At 47.6% G+C, this 18,697-nt stretch overlaps 2 long non-coding RNA genes across 3 annotated transcripts in view; one reads left to right on the top strand and one right to left on the bottom strand.

Moving 5' to 3' along the window:
* Positions 1-18,697, top strand: part of LOC107978153 — a 56,717-nt gene that overhangs the window by 17,691 nt on the left and 20,329 nt on the right. The gene's annotated exons all lie outside the window — the stretch shown is intronic.
* LOC118239278 lies at positions 12,204-14,743 on the bottom strand. The gene is made up of 2 exons (XR_004771139.1): positions 14,304-14,743; positions 12,204-13,146 (listed from the first exon to the last, which is right to left on the bottom strand). It is a non-coding gene; the product is annotated as an uncharacterized LOC118239278 (long non-coding RNA).

The raw sequence follows: 18,697 nt of genomic DNA on the forward strand, positions 1-18,697 counted from the left end.
AGAGGAAGAACTCAGAGAATAGATGGGAGAGATTAACCAGGATGGTGGTGCGGGCCTGTAATCCAGCACTTGGGAAGTGGAGACAGGAGAATCAGAAGTTCAAGGGCAGCCTCAGTTATAAAGCAAGTTGGAGGCCAGGCTGCGAAAATAGAGAAATGTGTTGGGAAGATACAAGTCCTATTGATAGGGAAACAGATTTTTGCAAGTAGAGTTAGATGTATAGCAGCCGCCAGGGGGAAAATCTGATAAGATGATAAGTAAGCCAATGCCCAAAAGAGATAAAAAGAGGCTGGCATAGTGCTGGGGAAACAGCTCAGACAGTAGAGTGCTTGCCTTGCAAGTACAAGAACCAGAGTTCTATCCCAAGTGAAAAAGCCAGGTGTGGAGGCACAAGCCTGTAATCCTGGTCCTGGGAGGCAGAGGCATGCAGATCCCCGGGGGCTCACTGGCTGCAACCTATCCTACTTGGTCAGGCTAATGAGAGACACTGTCTCCAAAAAACAAAGTGGATAGAACCCGAGGAACAACACCCAAGGTTAACGTTTAGGTTCTTCACATGCAGACACATACATGCATGTGTACCCTGCCCCTCCAGCATACACACACCATCATGCATACATGGGATGTGCACACATGAAGTCCAGCATAAACCTAATTGTTATTTCAACAGCAGACAGCATAAATGAATAGAAAAAATTTAAAGTGGAACTGCTCAACTAGGGGAGCCTGGAAGGACACAGTTGTCTGACAGATCAAGCTGGGAGGTCATTAAATAGAAAGACTCATGGGGCCAGCCAACCAGAAAACAAGCCAGTCATAAATTAAATATTGGTCTCTCAGAAGTTGAAAGTAAGTTCCTATTGCTGAAGACACCATGCCCTTCAGACACAGAACTCAGAGGATCCAAGTTGGATCTGACCTGAAAGCTTCCTCCCTAAGGACTAGCTTTCATAGTATCCAAGGATGATATACAAGAGGGAGGGAAGCAGTCAGTAGTCCTGCCTCTCTGTGATGCCTATGAACCACAACACTACCATCATGGTAAAATATCCCTAAGGGTGCAATAGTGGCACTCACATCTTGACAGTAACCAACAACTATATATAATTGGACTTAGAGTCCACTCAACAGGAGGGAAATCATGCCTGATGCTGGAAACCTAGCCAACTATCTGGGGCTAATTATGTTGTGGATCTTAGAGGAGAATCTACTAGTGCCATTTTATTAGGCCAGAGCAATTCCTAAATAAATTCTAAACACTTACACCCACAGAGAAGTGTAGCTTTGTCCATGACACCATGACCATACTGCTATCTAAACGAGGCCTCTGAGGAAGCACAACACCAACAGACACTCTAACATGGTGGTCAGGGGGAAACCTCAGGGATCCCATCCTTAGACAAAGAACTACAGACAACGAAGGAGTGCTGAGAGCAGGAGAATTAGTGCCTCCTCAGGATGAGTCCCTTAACTGGTTACCCAATACCCAGTGGCCAGCCCGGAACATGTATACAAACAAGCCACACTAAACAGACTCAACAGGTTGTGTTTACACATTTTCTTGTTTATATATCTAGAAGTATCAATAACAACTAAAGAAAAAGAAGTCATCAACTTGAGATTTTTCAAGGGGCAGGACAAGGGAGGGGCTGGAGAGAAGAAAGGAAAGGGAAAACTATATAATTATATTTTTGTTAAAAATAAATTAAACAAAAAAAGAATAAAGCAAGCAAACAGTATCTATCAGCTAGCTCAGGCAGGTTCCCAGCAACACTCAATTGCAAGTTCTGTAGAGTGCTGAGAGACACGTTACCCAACAAGTTTTCTCTCGGCCAAGTTGTCACTCAAGTGCAAAGGCAGTAGTCACTCACAAACACGGAAATATGCCGAGACTATTGCACTCATAAATCCTTCTGGAAAAACTACCTGATAATGGAATCTAGTCAATCCAGAAATGACGCTAAATAAAGAACTCTGGAATGGAGATGCCAGCACACTCAAGAGTTAGTGATGAGCATGACTGAATTTACATATGGAACCATTACCTTGATGGTATAATGTCCATGCTGGAAAGGCATTGCTTGTTCCTGCAGCCCACACCAGTATAAGCTCACTGCTATGCTGGACTAGTTCACATTTTCTTAATGATGTGCACTGATTCTTTGTATAGAAAATATCTTTGCTATATATGATACTGGTTTCTTTGCTATATATACTTTGGAAAACCAGACTCTGTCTGTGTGACAGGCTGAGGAGCCTTCTGGAAGAGGTTATGTTGTAAGATTGGAGAGTACCATGTGTGGTCTGACTGTCTGAGAGAGGTTAAAGGAATCTAACACAGGGTGTCATTTTTTTCTAAAGCTTAAATACAACTTTTGGTCATGTTTCAAGAACTCAGATCTTGTCTTTGAGAAAGAAAGTGCTGTATGGAGGTAAACTCAAATTATTGTTTTACTAAAACTCTGAGTAATATTTAATGTGTGCACACACATGTGTAGTATAGTGCATGCATGTGCATGTGTGTATTTGGAGCCAGAAGTGTACATTGGGAGTTTCAACTATCTCCTCCTATCTTAGTTTTTGAGACAGGGTCTTTAGCTGAACCCGGAGCTCACCAATTGGCTAGGCTGGTGGCAAAGCAAGCTCTAGGTTTCCAGCAGCGTCCATCCACACCATCCTGTGCTAGGATTATAGAACACTCATGACTTCGTTTACATGGCTGTTAAGAAAACAAACTAAGGTCCTCATTCTTGTGTGCCAAGCACGTTATCCACTGAGGCATCTCCCCCACCCCAAACTCTGAACAATATCTCTACCAGAGCAACGGTCACTGACACCATGTCCCAAAGACTAGCACAGGGCAGAGGGAGGTTCTCTTTGCTTCATGGCCCTGGACTGTGTTGGCTTTGTCTTGAGCAATCCTGGCTGTCGTGACTATGTCCACTGGGAAATGTCCCACACAGGAACCACATCTCCGGTTCTACCTATGACACATCTAGCAGAGGGTGAGGTGGTGTTGGCTTCTATCAATACCACTGGTAGCAGGGAGTCAAGGGTGGAAAGTCCAACTGTGAGACAAGGTCAGGACAGCTCCACCTAGAAGTCTTCCAGCATCACTCATGACTGGACTCCCCCCCACACACCTTATTTAGTTTCCATGGTAACTTCTTCTTCCGACATATGGAAAGAATTAGGTTTGCAAGATAGTGCCTTCTAGTTTCTAGGTTGACACACAGAGAGGTAAGGAGAAAAACCATCAAACGTGGAACACAATCCTTCACCTTCACTCAAATTAAAACTATCTAGGTCACATATCCAAGTCTGGCCAGTATCTATGGACAAGAATGGCATTGACAACATTAGCTGAACCAGTTGCACTAAAGTAGGGGTAATTCCGCACCCAGGGGGCATTTAGCAATGTCTGAAACATTCTGTCATAATGTAGGCATGTATGTGATGAGCATCTAGTTGCTAAGGGCCAGCAATCTACTAAACATTCCATACAGAACAGCCCCATATCATTCCAACTAGCCTCAAAGCCAACAGTGTTGAGTTTAAGAATGGCTTATACCAATTAGGATTCACTTTAGAGTCAAGATGGGGTGGGGGTAAGGGCCATTTAGATTGCTTGGCTGGCACACAGTGGGTGGGGAAGAAATGGATGCTGGGAAGGTGATATTGTGCCCCCAATAAGTGCTCAGCAGACCACCAGGTGGCAATGGGAATATTGTGTGGATGTAGGTAGCAGATACACTTTGGAGACTCCTAGACACACTTGTAGTGGAGATTGCATGACATGGACCAGAGAAATCCAGGTTTTTAACATCACCAGAGTGACGGACCCTATTTGTTCCTAGAGCCTGATGAGGCCTTGGCCAATCCATCACAATTGTAAAGATTTGGGAATTAGGCCTGGTGGTTTGGAGTACCATTGTCTGCTAAGAAGTCAAAGATTTTTTTGGGTGTGTGGATGGGGGCTGACTCCTGGTACAGGGTGCGGTGCTGCAGAGATAAGTATCCTCAAGCTCAGGGCTTCAGGCCTGGCTGGTGATGGAGCCTGCCTTCTGGAAGTGATGGGATTTCACAAAGGAGAGACAGCACCAGATTCGAATTTTATAAACTTACTGCTGTGTGGAAGAGTAGGGCGGGCAGGAGGAGGTAAGAAAACTCCATAGGGCCTGGTGCGACAAGACAAAATCTCAGGAGAAACTAGAGGGAATCAGTCTGGGCGCCACTAAGGAGGAGATAGTTACAAGACTTGGAGATGGGTTGAATGAGAAAATGAAGAAAGGCATGGTGTATGTGCCCCCCCCCCACCCCCAGTTTGGCTTCATGGTTGGATGCCGGGCAGCTGACCCAGGACAGAGGTGGTGGGAAAGGTGACAAAGGGAGAAGAAATTGGTCTGTTCTGGGCTCAAGGGTTTGAGTTAGTCTGAACCTACGGTAAGGAACAAGAAAGGGTCTCCCTGAGAGAACAGAAAGCTGCCCTCTTAGGACAGGCAGGAGGAGGTGCCTGAAGAAGAGCTGTGAGGGAAACAGAAGAGATGGGAGCTAACAGAGCAGTGGGGAAGAAGCCCAGTGTGAAACAGCAGGTCTGAAGCACGCACGGGCTGAATGATCACTTAGAGGTTGCTGGCAACCTTAACAGTCTTCCCGTAATAGACAGGGTCTGCTTGCAAGCACTGGGGACAGGGTGAATCTGGAGGAAGAGGCGGTAAGTGGGCTCCCCTGTGGAGATGTAGCCTAGGAAGAGGACAAGGAGGAGATGAGGCAGAGGGAAGCGAGAACGGACCGATCAGAGATTTAGAGGGAACTGATGGTGACTTCCATTAACTAAAACCCCAATTCTCAGAAAAGCTGGTGACTACATTAACAACAGACTTCTAAGAATTGAAATGAGGAGTGTTCATGTAAGTGTGGGGAGTGAATGCTTTGGAACATACATTTTTTTTTTTTTTGGCTTTGATTGAGCAATGCTGAAAATTTCTTCTTATAAAAGGAACACAAAACAGCTTTAAACTCAAGTAATTACAGCAGAATACAGCTATTTCACACTGTATCAAATTCTTACTGATAATTAAATGCCTATTAATCAATGGCAAATGATTTCTATAATGTCCTTAACCCTAATTGGTTAAGTTCTTTTTGTTCATTGGAACTCAAGACATATAAGAGAGAGAGAGAGAGAGAGAGAGAGAGAGAGAGAGAGAGAGAGAGAGAGAGAGAGAGAGAGGAGAGAAGCTCAGTGGCCAGGGAGAATGAGATTTCTGCTTCATGGTTATGGCCCTTCCAGGACATTTACAGATTTGCTTCCAAAGATCCAGGCACATATCTGATTTCCAGCACATTGCAGAGAGAAGGACAACTAAGATCTAGGGGTGAGCAAGCCCTTCAAAGCTGAATTTACTCCCGTTTCTCACACTCCAGGATCCCTCTCTGGCCCTTTGAGTGTAATAATTTTCCCGGATCTTATCGTTACTAGTTTCAGAAAACACAACAGTGCTACATTGAGAAACTGCAGTCCATGTAGTCATTTCCTCACAGACGCTGAGGCGTTCAGACTTGACCTTACAAAATACGGGAGGAATTGGCTTTGTCTTGCCACCCCCCAGGAGTCTTCCTTTACTGCAAAGGGACTCCACCCACTGCCTGGGGCTGAAGCTAACCTTTCCAGGGGTGAATGAGGCATAGCCAAGGCAGAGGTGTAGTTCCTACTATGCTCTTTCCATGACTCAAGAGGGACTCCATGATGGCCCTAGGGTTCTTTATGCCTCTTCTGACACCAGTTGGGGAGTCTCACAGGTACTACCTGGCAAGCTTGAGGAGATCTGAGCAGCTCTATAATGCCAAGTCTTTGTGAAACTTAGGGGAGGAATGGTCTGGATTTAAAAGCTGGAGAGAAGGGCTGGGGAGATGGCTCAGAGAGAAAGGTGCTCACTGGACAAACATGAGGACCCGAGCTCCCAAAACGCATGTTAAAAAGCCAGGCATTGTAACTAGAGTGTACTTGTAATCCCAGGGCTCCAGTGATAGAGACAAGGGGACCCCTGGGGCTCAGTGGCCAGTCAGTCTTGTTGAAATGGTGAACACCATGTAAGTATGAAAGATCATCTTGAAAACCAAGGTAGACTGAGTCCTGAAGAAGGACATCTGAAGTTGACGTCTGGCCTCCACACAAAAGCACACACGTATGCATGCACCACACACGTGCATATACATGTGCACACATGTACAAACAAAAAAGATATTTGAAAACTGGAGTGAAGAGCTGGTGAGATGTCATAGAGGGTAAAGGTACTTGCCTCCAAGCTTGACAAAGTTGGAGTCCCAGGATCCACATGGAGGAAGAAAAGCCAGCTCCTGAATGCTGTCCTCTGACCTCCCCATGTGCACCATCATGTATGTACACACACACACACACACACACACACATATGCCCACATATACACACAATAAATAAACATATTAAAAAATTAAGAGATTGAATCTTTAGCAGTAGCAACAACAAGGCTGGCAAGATGACTCAGAATACATTTGGTAGAGGAAGAGAACCGAGCCCCCCGAAGTTGCTCTCCTACCTCCATACATGTGCTATGCATGTACCTGTTCATGCACACACAGAGATGCACACAATAAACAAACAGAAAGTCCTGGAAAGAATCTGGATTGTGATGGAAGGTATGGAACCCACAGAATCTTAGACTGTGAGAGTAAAATAGTGTGAGAAGCTGTAAAACGGAAAATGTTCACCACTAGGAACAGACCCAAGGACTGCCTTCATGTTCATTCCTATCGGGCTACACAGTAGGAGGTAGGAGGGAAGGGCAGAGTGTGTGCCCATCTCTGGAGTCACACCGATGAGGTCCGTGGAGACCCGGGAGCTGGAATGGCCTGGCTATTATGTGACCTTCCTTCCTCCCCAAAGCGGAGGCTGGGTGCCAGTCTATTTATAGGACGTTTGTATCAGGGATAAATCACAGATAGGGAGGAGCTAGGTCTGTGATGGATATAAAGGTAATGTTTGAAGCTTTTCTGGGATCCAACAGCTCCAGAGACAAGGGCTTCCCTCAAGCCCAGACTAATTAGTGTGCCTTGTCTGGCTCCTTGGCTGGCCTGATGGAATGCTCACCCACCAATGTGTTCTTTTCTCACGGGGTGTCCCCGGCCTGGCCCTGCTGGGAAAGAATCCTGTGATTTGCCATCTTTCTGCTGGCTGGATTGCATGTCACTGCTCATGGTAACAGCTGGTGGTGCTCTCAGTGCACAGCTGCTCCACCACCTACAAGTCCCCAAGGTCCTGTCTCCATAGCCTGGGTGCTAGAGTGCTAGTCTATGGGGGCTCTAATCTTGGCCCCTGATCCTTTGGTTGCATTTGGTTAGCAGAACTTAAGGAGCACAAACATGCCTGATTTGTAACCAGGAGGACAGAGCTCCTTGACTATATGGAGCCTCCCTGGGTATCTGAGGTCAGTCTATATCACCTTCATCTCCCGTAGGCCTCCATTTCCGACGTTACCTAAGCATACTTTGTTCATCCCCAGCTCTCCAGGGTGAATGGCTGCACCCAAAGGGAGTTGGATGGAAAGATCCAGGTCAGATGGAAAGAGATTTCTTCAGAATGTCTTGGCCCAGTTAATGACTGTGGTAGCTATGGAGACAAAGGCTTAGATGATATATGTTTATCAAATTGGGGTAATGACCCAGGACTGAGAAGAGTTAGTGATTAACAAGGTCAAAGGTCAAAGCTACCTGGTTAGACTAGAAAGATGGGGCCAAATTACATCGGATGACTCTTGAGGTGGACAACTTCCCTCCACCCAATTGCATCCTACCACACTGCATTTGTATGAGAGAAGCCTTTACACTAAGGAGGCACAGAGCCGGGAAATGTCTTCTATTCCACTGCCTGGGGGGAGTGCGGTACTGAGACAGTCTGGAGCACTCCACAGAAAGCCCAGGAAATCAAAGTGAGGCTGAGCCAGGCACCTGATATCACTGGGGCTGAGTTAAATAGGCCCTGGGTTCTCAGGCCTGCTCTTTGCAGTTGAGAATGACCCTGCACAGTGCTGATCCAGCCTCACGAGGGACAGTGAAACATTAGAGACTCAGCCAGCCATGCTTTTATCTGCATACACAATGCCTGCACCACAGTCTCAATGGCCATGCATTCTGGATTGGATAAATCTGTTTCAAGCTGGTTTTATCTATGCTTCACAGAGAAAGGAGGAGATTCAGGTCCTGATCATGTCTGAGTATACACAAGTGAGATAACTGGTGTGTAGCATCCCTCTAGGTTGGGTCTTTCTTAGCTGGATGTGCTGTAACTGACAGCTCAGGGCATCCTGACCCATGGAGCAGGTTGCTGCTGTGGCCTGGGAGGAAGATGTACATGCCTTGAAGTGAGATGGTCCCAGAACAGGAGGAGGACACAGACAGCTAAGGCAGGGGCTGATTTGGTCTTGGTGCCCCTGGCCCTAGAAGTATGGGCAGAAAGCAGTCAAGGGTAGCGACTGAGTGGTAGGGCTAAGGGGTGATAAGGAAAGAGAAGGTCTCTGAAAGGAGTTGAGTGTGCTTTGGATCATGTTGAGGGCTTGCTCAGTGGTGTCACGTCCTGGCAGTCTGTGAGCTCTTGGAAGCTCTTGTGTGGGGAACAGACTAGAGTCTGAGGACTGGGAACTGCTCATATTAACCGGAAGCTATGGTCAGGCAGTTAGCTGGATGACCCAGGCCTTGTGGAAATGGAGAATGTCTAACTGGGGGCTCCGGGAAGCAGCCAACTTCCTAGAAGTGCCCAGAAGGTTGAGGGCACAGAGGAGGCTCGAGGCAGAGGGGTACAGGGATGCAATGTGGGAGAGCTCTGATGGGTTTGATGGACCTAGAGTGATCAGGGGAGTGGCCACTATTTGGTCCCTGGTAGCTTCTGAGCAGATGGATGGAGGAGTAGGCAGGGCACTGGAGAAGCCTGATGTGGAGGCTCATGGAGGACCGTCTTCTATAATGTCGGAGAGGAAGTCAACAGGCTCTAGGTGGGAGGAAGAACTAGAGGAGAGAACACCCTACCCAGGACATCCGAGCATGTGGCAGTCCTGGCAAAGGAATCAGGAGCAGTGAAGGAGCAAGGAGAGGGAATCACTGGCCAGCTGAGCTGTGTGGGGCAACTGGGGTGACAGAAAGGAGCAGGGGCTGTGGTGTCTGGTCTGTGCTCAGGGAGGGGAATGCAGAACTGAAGGTCTGCCAGTGGCTTGGCTGGACATGGCCAAGGCCTTCACTCTTCCCCACCCAAACCCTTCTTTCCTCACTCTTCTCAATGCCTCCAGCAATATGAGTTCCACGGGGTTTTGGGAACCAGCTCGCCAAGGGTATTCTCAAGAGTCAAGACCTCTGGAAATGGAGCCTCAGCGGTTCTCAGAAAGCAGCTTCTGGGCTGGGGAGATGGTTCAGTGGGTAAACTTTCTGTGTAAGCATGAAGACCTATTTTGGATCCTCAGAACCCATGGAAAAGTCTGGTACAGTGGTGAACACCTGTAACCTCATGGCTGGGGGTTGGAGGGGGGCAGATACAGGAGGCTCCTGGGGACTTGATGGTCAGTCAAACTAAAATGATAGACTTCAGGTTCCAGCTGTCTCAAAAGTCATAAGGTGGAGAGAAGCAGAGGAGAAATACTCAGATATCAACGTCTGGTCTTCACACATGGATGGAGTCATGCACCTATTCACATACACACACAAAACGGGCATGCATGTACCACCACCATCACACACACACACACACACACACACACACACACACACACACACACACACAGAGAGAGAGAGAGAGAGAGAGAGAGAGAGAGAGACAGAGACAGAGAGAGACAGAGAGAGACAGAGAGAGACTGAGACTGAGACTGAGACTGAGACTGAGACTGAGACTGAGACTGAGACTGAGACTGAGAATGCTCAGTTGATAGAGTGCTTTTTATGAAGCCTGGTGCCTGGAGTTTGATCCCAGGACCCAAGTTAAGCTGGGAGGAGAGAATAGTCTCCGTGAAGCTATCCTCTGACTTCCACATGCATGCCATGGCACATCCTCTTTCTAAAACGCAACAGTGTAAATATCTTTCTGGTGTCCTTTCCAGGTGTGGGGAGCTGAGGGTCCTCACACACCCTCCAACTTCCTAAGGGGCCACACACTGGTGACCCAGTCCTGCCTCCCCACTCTTGGGTTTCATGTCAACCCTCGCTATTGATGGATAGTTCTCACTGCTCACTCTGACCTTGGCATTTCTGGAGCAGATGAGGATGGCTACCTTCTCAACCCCCACCCCCAACCCCATGTCCAAACATGGCCATTTGGCAGAAACACACTTAAAAGACAGGAGGTGCGAGTGTGTGAGCAACCTCCCAGTGTTTTCTGGAGTTCTGGGGACAGGATCTTTGCCAGAAGGTGTCTAGAAAGACTCAGTAAGGTACAACATCCTCTCTGGTCCTGGCTTCTGTCCTTGCAGCCTGAGATGGCTCTGGATCCCAAACCTCTACGGGAGACCTGGCTTTGCAACAAGGTGATTCCCCATAGTCTTGGCTACTCCAATCTTACAGGTATCTGCTTGAGAGATAATCGTGGGTGAGCAGGATGGCTCACACAGCTCTGGGATTACTGGCCTCTGCTACCTCTCATTTGGCCTCCTCCAGGAAGAGGAGACAGCGTTCATCATGAGGACAATAACAAAGGCTAGTACTTGACTGCCCAGGTAGGCTCCTGGGTTCAAATCCTAGTTCTCTGTGTACCAGCAGAGAAACTGTGGGCACACTTTTTAAATATTTAAATTTCCACTTTTGTTTGCACCCCTTCTGATGGTGCATGCTACCAAAAGAGTTTAAATGAGTTGATTAGAAGTCTCCATACTGTTCCAGTGTAGTGTTTGAGCCCTTGTTCCTTCTGGCAGACAGCCCCTGGCTCCTGTCTACTCAGATCATCCTCCATCCCGGGTCTGTGTGGGGAGCAGGCAGACAGGAGACAGTACACCCCTGGACTCCCTGCCTCCAGGCAGGGAAGGCGGAATGTGCGTGTGTTGGAGCAGAGTTGATCCGTGAAGCAGACCCTGGAATGCACTGGCTCATCGGCTCAATCCCAGATGGAAATACATGAACAGGCTTTATAAACAAAGGCAACGTGTTAAAAAGAGAACAAACCAGTGAGCCGGCCTGAACTGGAACCAGAGCTCTGGATTTTCTGATGATTTTCTTTCAATCTAAACAGAGCCTTTCCCTCCTCACTCCAGAGCCCAGACTCTCCTCCAGACCTGGATGCTGGTGGCTGCCTCCGCCACCCTCTCCTGCAGCTCTGCCACGTGCCGGCAACCTGCAGCTGTGCAGAATTCTTTCAGCTGCTAGAAACTTCTTTTGAGATGCCAGCTGACTGATTGTGAGTTGTGAAGGAGAACATGCCCTTGGCCATTGAGAAAGTCAGAGTTTAGTAGGCCCATTTCCCCCTGGATTCAGGGCATGTGACTTTGTGTGTGAGAGTTGAGGCACACAATGGGAAGACCCCTGAGAACTCCAGCTAACTGACAGGGTACATGTGTGCAGCTTCTATGTGAGGCCCAGCATCCCTACACTTCTCCCCTTGCCTCTCCCCCCAGTCTTGGGCAGAAATCATCTCAGAAGGGCAGGTGGAATCTCACCTTTGGACCCAACTCCAGCCCTCTGAGGTCCCCATTTCTAGTGTTCCGAGTCTTTGTTCTTCTCTCTTCCCCTCTGACTGGTCAGACAAGCATGACTGGGGCTCCCTTAGCCTCACCTCCACCTTCTCAGCACGTGTTCCTCTGAGACCCCCTCTCTTCATGGGCCTGACCCAGCTGAAGTGGACCCCTCCCAGGCATCAATTCTCTTGACCAACAGAGCCCAACAATCAGTGGGAAAGCAAAGTTAGGCAGCCCTGGGTCTGTCTCGGCAGGGTTTGGGATGGCACATATGCCCTTCTCTCCCTCTGTGCCTCCCCAGCTATCTTCATATCTCCAGCTCTAGGCTGAGCAGCTCCCAGCCTGTGTTTGTCCCTATACCCTTCTCCTCTGCCAATGACAAAAATGACTCTTTGGCAAGAGGCAGCCCTTCACAGTCCTCCCAGCTTTACCCCAGCTTCTTGCTTCTGTATATCTTACAAGCCTTCTGCATTTAGTCACTGCTGTGATCAAAGACATGATAAAAGCAACTTCAGGCAGGCAGGCAGGCAGGCAGGCTTTATTTCACTTCATGACTGGAGGCTCAGCCCATTATAGAGGGGAAGTCATGGCAGTCTGAGCCCGAGGTGGCTGACCACCTTGTGTCTGTAATCAAGAAACAGTTGAAAGCTAATGCTCAGCTCACTTGCTCCTTTGCAATTTGTCCAGGACCCCGGCCCATGGAGCGGTACTGCCCACATTGAGAATGGTCTTCTCTCCTCAGGTGACCTATCTAAAAATCCCTCACAGATAATTTTAAGTTTTGTCAAATTGACAATATTAACTATCACATTCTCCAAGTCCCATGGAACCTTCTGGTCAACATCCACCGTCCCCATCACAGGCTGTTCAAGTGTGGGTCTCAGCCACTCAGAAAGGCATAGCACAGGAATTCTCTAGGCCTATGCCCGCAGACTCTCTGAAAATGGGAAGTTAGCAGTTAGCAGTGAAGCAGCTGCTTGGATCGTGGATTCTGGAAGTGCTGACTTTGGGAACCTTGAGCTATATGAAGATAACTGGTGGCAGCTGTCTCTCCTGTCCCACCCCTGCAAAGCTCAGTGGTCACAAAGGAAGCCAGCTGCCTTCTTTCCCAGGCCATCCCCAGGCCATCGAACCATGAGATGGCCTACTTGCAGGTGTGGGGCACCGAACTCCTCAGCAATCCAGCGGCTTTCCTTCAGATGAAGTCTTCAGGCAGCAAGCAGCAGATGGGAGGTCTGGGTGGAATTTGTCTCTGAGGGAGCCTCACCCTGAGGCAACAGCATGTCCCCTACTTCCCAGGGGTTCATGTGAGAATTAGTTGTCTTCTGGAAAGAGGCACTTATGTGACTCCTGGGTGAAAGACCAACTGCTCATCAATTTCTGAGGCAGCAGTGACCATGGCTGTTGTCCTCCAAGACAGCATTGTTTCCCATGAAGCTGTATTTTTGCACACCCACACTCCACACTGTGGACATGTTGAGGGAAAGCTGTCAGTCATAGGCAGGGAGAAGATTGATGGTGGAAGAGTGCCTGGTTGAGCTTCTGGCCTTGATGTCTTGGCACCATGTTCAAAACCCAGAAGCCCAAACCCTGGAGGCTACCATTCCACAGCCCTTCTGCCTTGAGACCCATCTGGCTGTAACCCTGATGTAATCACTCCTTGGGGCCAGAACTAGTGTGATTACTGTGGTTACTAGCAGCCTGGTGAGTAGCAGAACAATGCATGACTCAGCCCTCTATGCTTCTGTTGTGGGTTCTAATTTTAGGCCATTGTTCCATTCCTCTCTGATTTTCCCAGAATCCTAAGGGGTGTTGAGGCCAGCTGGCCAAGATAGAGACCAAGAAAGGCTGAGGAGAGGCAGAGGAGAGAGACAGGATACAGCCACTTGCTCTAGGGTATAGAGTAGGAGTAGGGGCATAGACAGACCTTGGAGGCTTTGAAAAAAGCGGGCCTTTTCTAACCAGGATCTTTCTTCTGGCCTTCAAAACAACCCGAGGACTGAGAATTTGGTGCTATGATGCTCAAATTCCCTCTGATGATTCAAGTCTGTCATCTGAGCTACAGGAGATGATCTGAGAGCCCAAAGATGTGAGTCACTTGGACTTTCAGGGGAGTGAAAAGCAAGCCTCGGGGAAGCAAGAAGACCCCTGAGCCCTAAAGTGTATGTGCACCCCCTGCCTGTCAGTCCTAAGCTAAGGGAGTGAGGGATGAAAAACTGCTTTCAGGTCCTAAGATCATCCACATTTTTTTTCTAAGTGCTCTGCAACTGTCTAATTCCATGCATGGTCCAAACATGAGAGTGGCCATTAGAGGAGGCTCATTAAGCTAGAATCAATCCAGGGTTCTTCCTTCTCAGATTCCTTTTGTAATTCTTATTGGTTAGGGCTGATGAAGAGAGGGCTCAATGTGGAATCCTGCTGCCTGGGTCTCAGAACTCACATGATTCTAGAAGTTTCTGCACAGTCCACCTTTTTCTAGTGGAGAACATGGTATATGAGTTGTAGGTCCTATACACACACACACACACACACACACACACACACACACACACACACACACCACAGAACACACATGCATAGAGCTGGGCCAAGTTCCCTCCTTGCCTTGTGAATAACACTTACATAGCCATGGCCCTGCCGGAAACCAGCTTGAACTTCCTTAGGAGCCACCAATCTTCTCTTGGCTTCCCCTGCTCCCTTCCTTCCCTGAGTTGGTTAGTTAGGGAAGAACAGAAAGAACAGAGTCAAGTAGAAATCCAACAGCCTCAGCTCACCAACTCCACCCCTAGATGGTTGAATCACGTTGTCTGGTTTCTGGTTTTCTTTAAGCCTTGGTTTTCCTGGAAGTCTGAATTTCCTTTCCTCTGGCTACAGAGGGCAGAAGAGCTCTGAAAGGCCCTGACTGCCACTCTTGGCCCTTGGATGGGTTTTCCTACAAATGAAAACATCACATTTCCTTGTCTGGCTCAAGCAGAGAGGCACAGAGAACTGGGCACCCCAGAACCACACAAGGGCTCTTGGGGCCCATGTCCTTTTGCTTCTTCCTGGTTCTCTCCTGCGATGGTTAGTCTCAGTCATCAACTCAATGAGACTCTCTGGGTGCACCTCAGGGGAATTATTCTGATTAGGTTGAGGTGGAAAAATCCACTCACCATGGGCAGCACCATTCCCTAGGCTGGAATCAGGATTGTATAATAGGGGAAAGTGAGCTGAGTCCAAGGAGATATTGCTCTTCTTCTTGATTGTATACAATGTGGCCAGGTGCTTCCAGCTTCTGCAGGCTTGACTTTCCCACCGTGACAGACTGACTGTACTTCAGACTGTGAGCAGTAACAAATCCCTCTCTAAGCGGCTTTTGTCAACTTGTTTTTCTCTCAGCAACAGAAAGGTAACTGTACTGGATAGTTTTGTGTCAACTTGACACAAAGTCATCCAAGAAGAAGAAACCTCAATTAAGAAAATGCCTGTCTGTAGGCAGGCCAGTAAGGCATTTTCTTAATTAATGATTGATGGGGAAGAGCTTAGCCCATTGCAGTTGGTGTCATGCCTGGACTGGTGGTCTTGGGTTCTATAAGAAAGCAGGCTGAGAAAGTCATGAGGAGCAAGCCAGTAAGCAGCACTCCTCCATGGCCTCTGCATCAGCTCCTGCCTCCAGGTTCCTGCTCTGCTTGAGTTCCTGTCCTGACTTCCTTTGATGATGAATAGTGATATGGAAGTACAAGCCAACTAAACTCTTTCTTCTCCAAGTTGCTTTGGGTCATGGTGTTTCATCACAGCAATAGAAGCCTAAGACATCTTCCTTGAGTTTAGGGACTCTGCTAAACAGCAAGCCTTCTTCATCTTTTTGGGTCAACTTTAGGGTTCCTTTTATTTACTTCAGCTCCTCATATTCTTTACCATCTATCATCTTCTCCCACACAAATAAGAAACATTATGTCTCTCATGAAAATATAGTCCCTGTCATGTCAACACAAATGCTCTGGCCCAAGTGATCAGGCTCAGTTCTTTATTAAAGAGTAAAACATTGCCCCCAAACTCCAGAGACTTAAAAAGGCACTGTTTTATTATACCTCACATTTTATGGGTCAGTACTTGATAGGACTCAGGTTGACAATTCCACTCCTGTGGTACCCACTGAAGTTATTCAGTAGACACATCTCATGAAGGCTGTTGGGGAGAGCTTGGAGTGGCTACACTCATCAGGTGCTCCCGGATGACTTCATCAGAGCAGATGTTCCCTGGGTACAGGCTGGGTTCTGCTCTGTCAGCCAGAGTACTTCCAGGGGGCTGTCCCAGAGTGGGAGTCTTAGGGCAGGTGTCTGGTCCTCAGTCTGAGAGGACTCATCCTACATACAAGAGGCAGGATTTGATTCCATTTTGATGGAAGACTATTAAAGCCTTTCAGTTATTTTCTCAACCATCCTGTCATTCAGGATTTGATCTAAAGATCAATCTTTTGATTATGAACTACTGACTTCTAGGCCCTCAATGGGCTTTGACTCTCCCAGAAAGATGGAATTCTCTCAGGGAGGGAGGGGAGAAAGGACATGACTGTACTGTAGTCTACAGGAGAGGCCCCAGGAACTGGAATTGATCAAGCATCAGGCTGACATGTCATCCATGAACTGTTTTCTAGGCTTCAGGTATAGTCACACTTTGAAATACCAGCTCAGGAACTGTGTGCAGGAGTTAGCTTTAGCTAACTTTAGCTTTAGCTTTAGACACATCCTGGACTCACCTGAGAAGGGAGGCTCAATAGAAGGGTTGTTTGGATCAGAAGACCCTTGGACATGTCTGTTCCTCTTGATTATTAATTGAGGTAGGGGACACCAGACCACTGTGGTGGCATCATCCCCTGGATGGGTGGTTTGGGACTGTATAAGAAAACAAGCTAAGCCAGGCGATGGTGGTGTGCGCCTTTAATCCCAGTACTTGGGAGGCAGAGGCAGGCAGATCTCTGTGAGTTTGAGGCCAGACTGGTCTGCAAGAGCTAGTTCCAGGACAGCCTCCAAAGCCACAGAGAAACCCTGTCTGGAAAACAAACAAACAAACAAGCAAAAAAGAAAGCAAGCTAAGTGTCATTCTACTACCCGCCTATCAAACAGCATCCACCATGGTTCCTGTTGTGCTTCCTTGGCTGTGGGTGAGTTCTGTGCTTAGAGGCAGTGCTGTGTGGAATAGCAAACAGGTCTGCCTTTGAACTCCTGCCTTAACATCCCCCAGTGATGGACTGTAACCTGTGAGCTGAAATAAACCCTTTTCTTCCTGATGATGCTTTTGGCCATGATGTTTGTCACAGCAATGTAATGAAGCTAGAATGAGGAACTTTTTCCAGTTTAGGGAATAGAAGGCACTCGGGTACTGAGAGGTGATGTACAGGAGTGCAGAGTTGGAGTGGGACAGAGAACACAGTCTTCCTGGAACGGACTTGAAACCATAGCTTAGTAGCCTCAGGCTTGCACGGGGCTGACATAACTAATGTCAGTAATCAGCATTGCTCAAACATATTAATAACACTGATAACCAGAAATACTCAAATATATTAAAATTCACACTGATAATCAATAAAACCCATTTCATTCTCTTCAGCATCCTTCTTCATATGTTGACAACCCTTTGCTGTCTGCCCCTTTTGAAGAGTGGAATGTTGAAAATATGCTTGGAAATCAGACTGTGTGGATGAAGTTTGTTGACTGTAGGTGACATCTGAGGGCCACATGGCTGGGCTGATTTCTTAGATGCCAGTCACTGTCGGTATCAATGTCTTTTCTTTGGATGGTGAGTTAGCAAAGGAGGTACCCACAGTCTCCAATTTCAGCATAAAACCTGCTGTAAGAGTGTGGAGCTGGGTAGGGAGGGCATTCTCCATTTTACCAGATACCCTTCTCTGTAGTGTGGAACCTGTCTGTCATGCTCACAGCATTTCAGCTTCCTATTATTCAGAGGGGGATCTGATGCTTTCTCCTGGCTTCCACAGGCATCAGACATGCTACCAAGATCTCTGCTCTGGATATTCATGGAGGCAGGCCAGTAACAGCTCAGCCAGCTTGAGTATCAGCCTCCAAGGACCCTCAAGTATGGTGGCCTCTTTCATTTGAAGGGATGTGGAGGGTGCAGAGGCTTGGATCTTGTTGAGCAGTGGTGCGAGTCCAACAGTTTGAAATTCTGTTATGAGACTGGCCAGGTAGACTTTCCTTGGGGAAGGAAGACCGGGGAAGAGTGGCATCAGGCTGATAGCACTGTCCCAAAGAGAATACTCAATGTGAAAGAAGGGAGGTGGCATGTCAGTGGACAGGTCATGCTTGCTGCCACAGCTGCCCAGATACCATTGGACCCAAGTGGAAATTATCTTCCTACGTGGACTTCTAGAAGGCAAGCTCATCCAAAATATGGTTGTATTTTACAGTCATGGTGTGTGTGTGTGTGTGTGTGTGTGTGTGTGTGTGTGTGTGTGTGTATGTGTAAGCCACAATGTATGAGTAGACTCAGGCACATCCTGTAGGAGTCCATTTTCTTCTTCTACCACATGGGTTCGGGGGATCAAACTCAGGTTCCTTTACTCTCTGAGGAATCTCATTGGCCCAAGAACCACTGATATTATGGGAGGCATAGCAAGGCCATCTTCCTTGTGAAATAAGTAGACAGGTTATCTCATGTAGTGGTTTGAATGAGAATGGCTCCCATAGGCTCATATATATATATATATATATATATATATATATATATTATATATATATGGGTTCCTAGTTAGTTGAACTGTTTGGAAGGTATTAGGGGGTGTGGCCTTGTTAGAGGAGTTATGTCACTGGAGGTGGGCTTTGAGGTTTCAAAAACCTATGACAAGCCCAGTCTCTCTCTCTCTCTCTCTCTCTCTCTCTCTCTCTCTCTCTCTGCCTGCCTGCTGTCTACAGATCTCGGCTACTGTCCCAGCACCCTTGTCTGCCTGCATGCCACCATGCTCCCTGCCATGATAATAATAGACTAACCCTCTGAAACTGTAAGCAAGTCCCAAGTTT

Source organism: Cricetulus griseus, chromosome 8 (assembly GCF_003668045.3).
Source record: "Cricetulus griseus strain 17A/GY chromosome 8, alternate assembly CriGri-PICRH-1.0, whole genome shotgun sequence".
In the NCBI taxonomy this organism is placed as follows: Eukaryota; Metazoa; Chordata; class Mammalia; order Rodentia; family Cricetidae; genus Cricetulus; species Cricetulus griseus.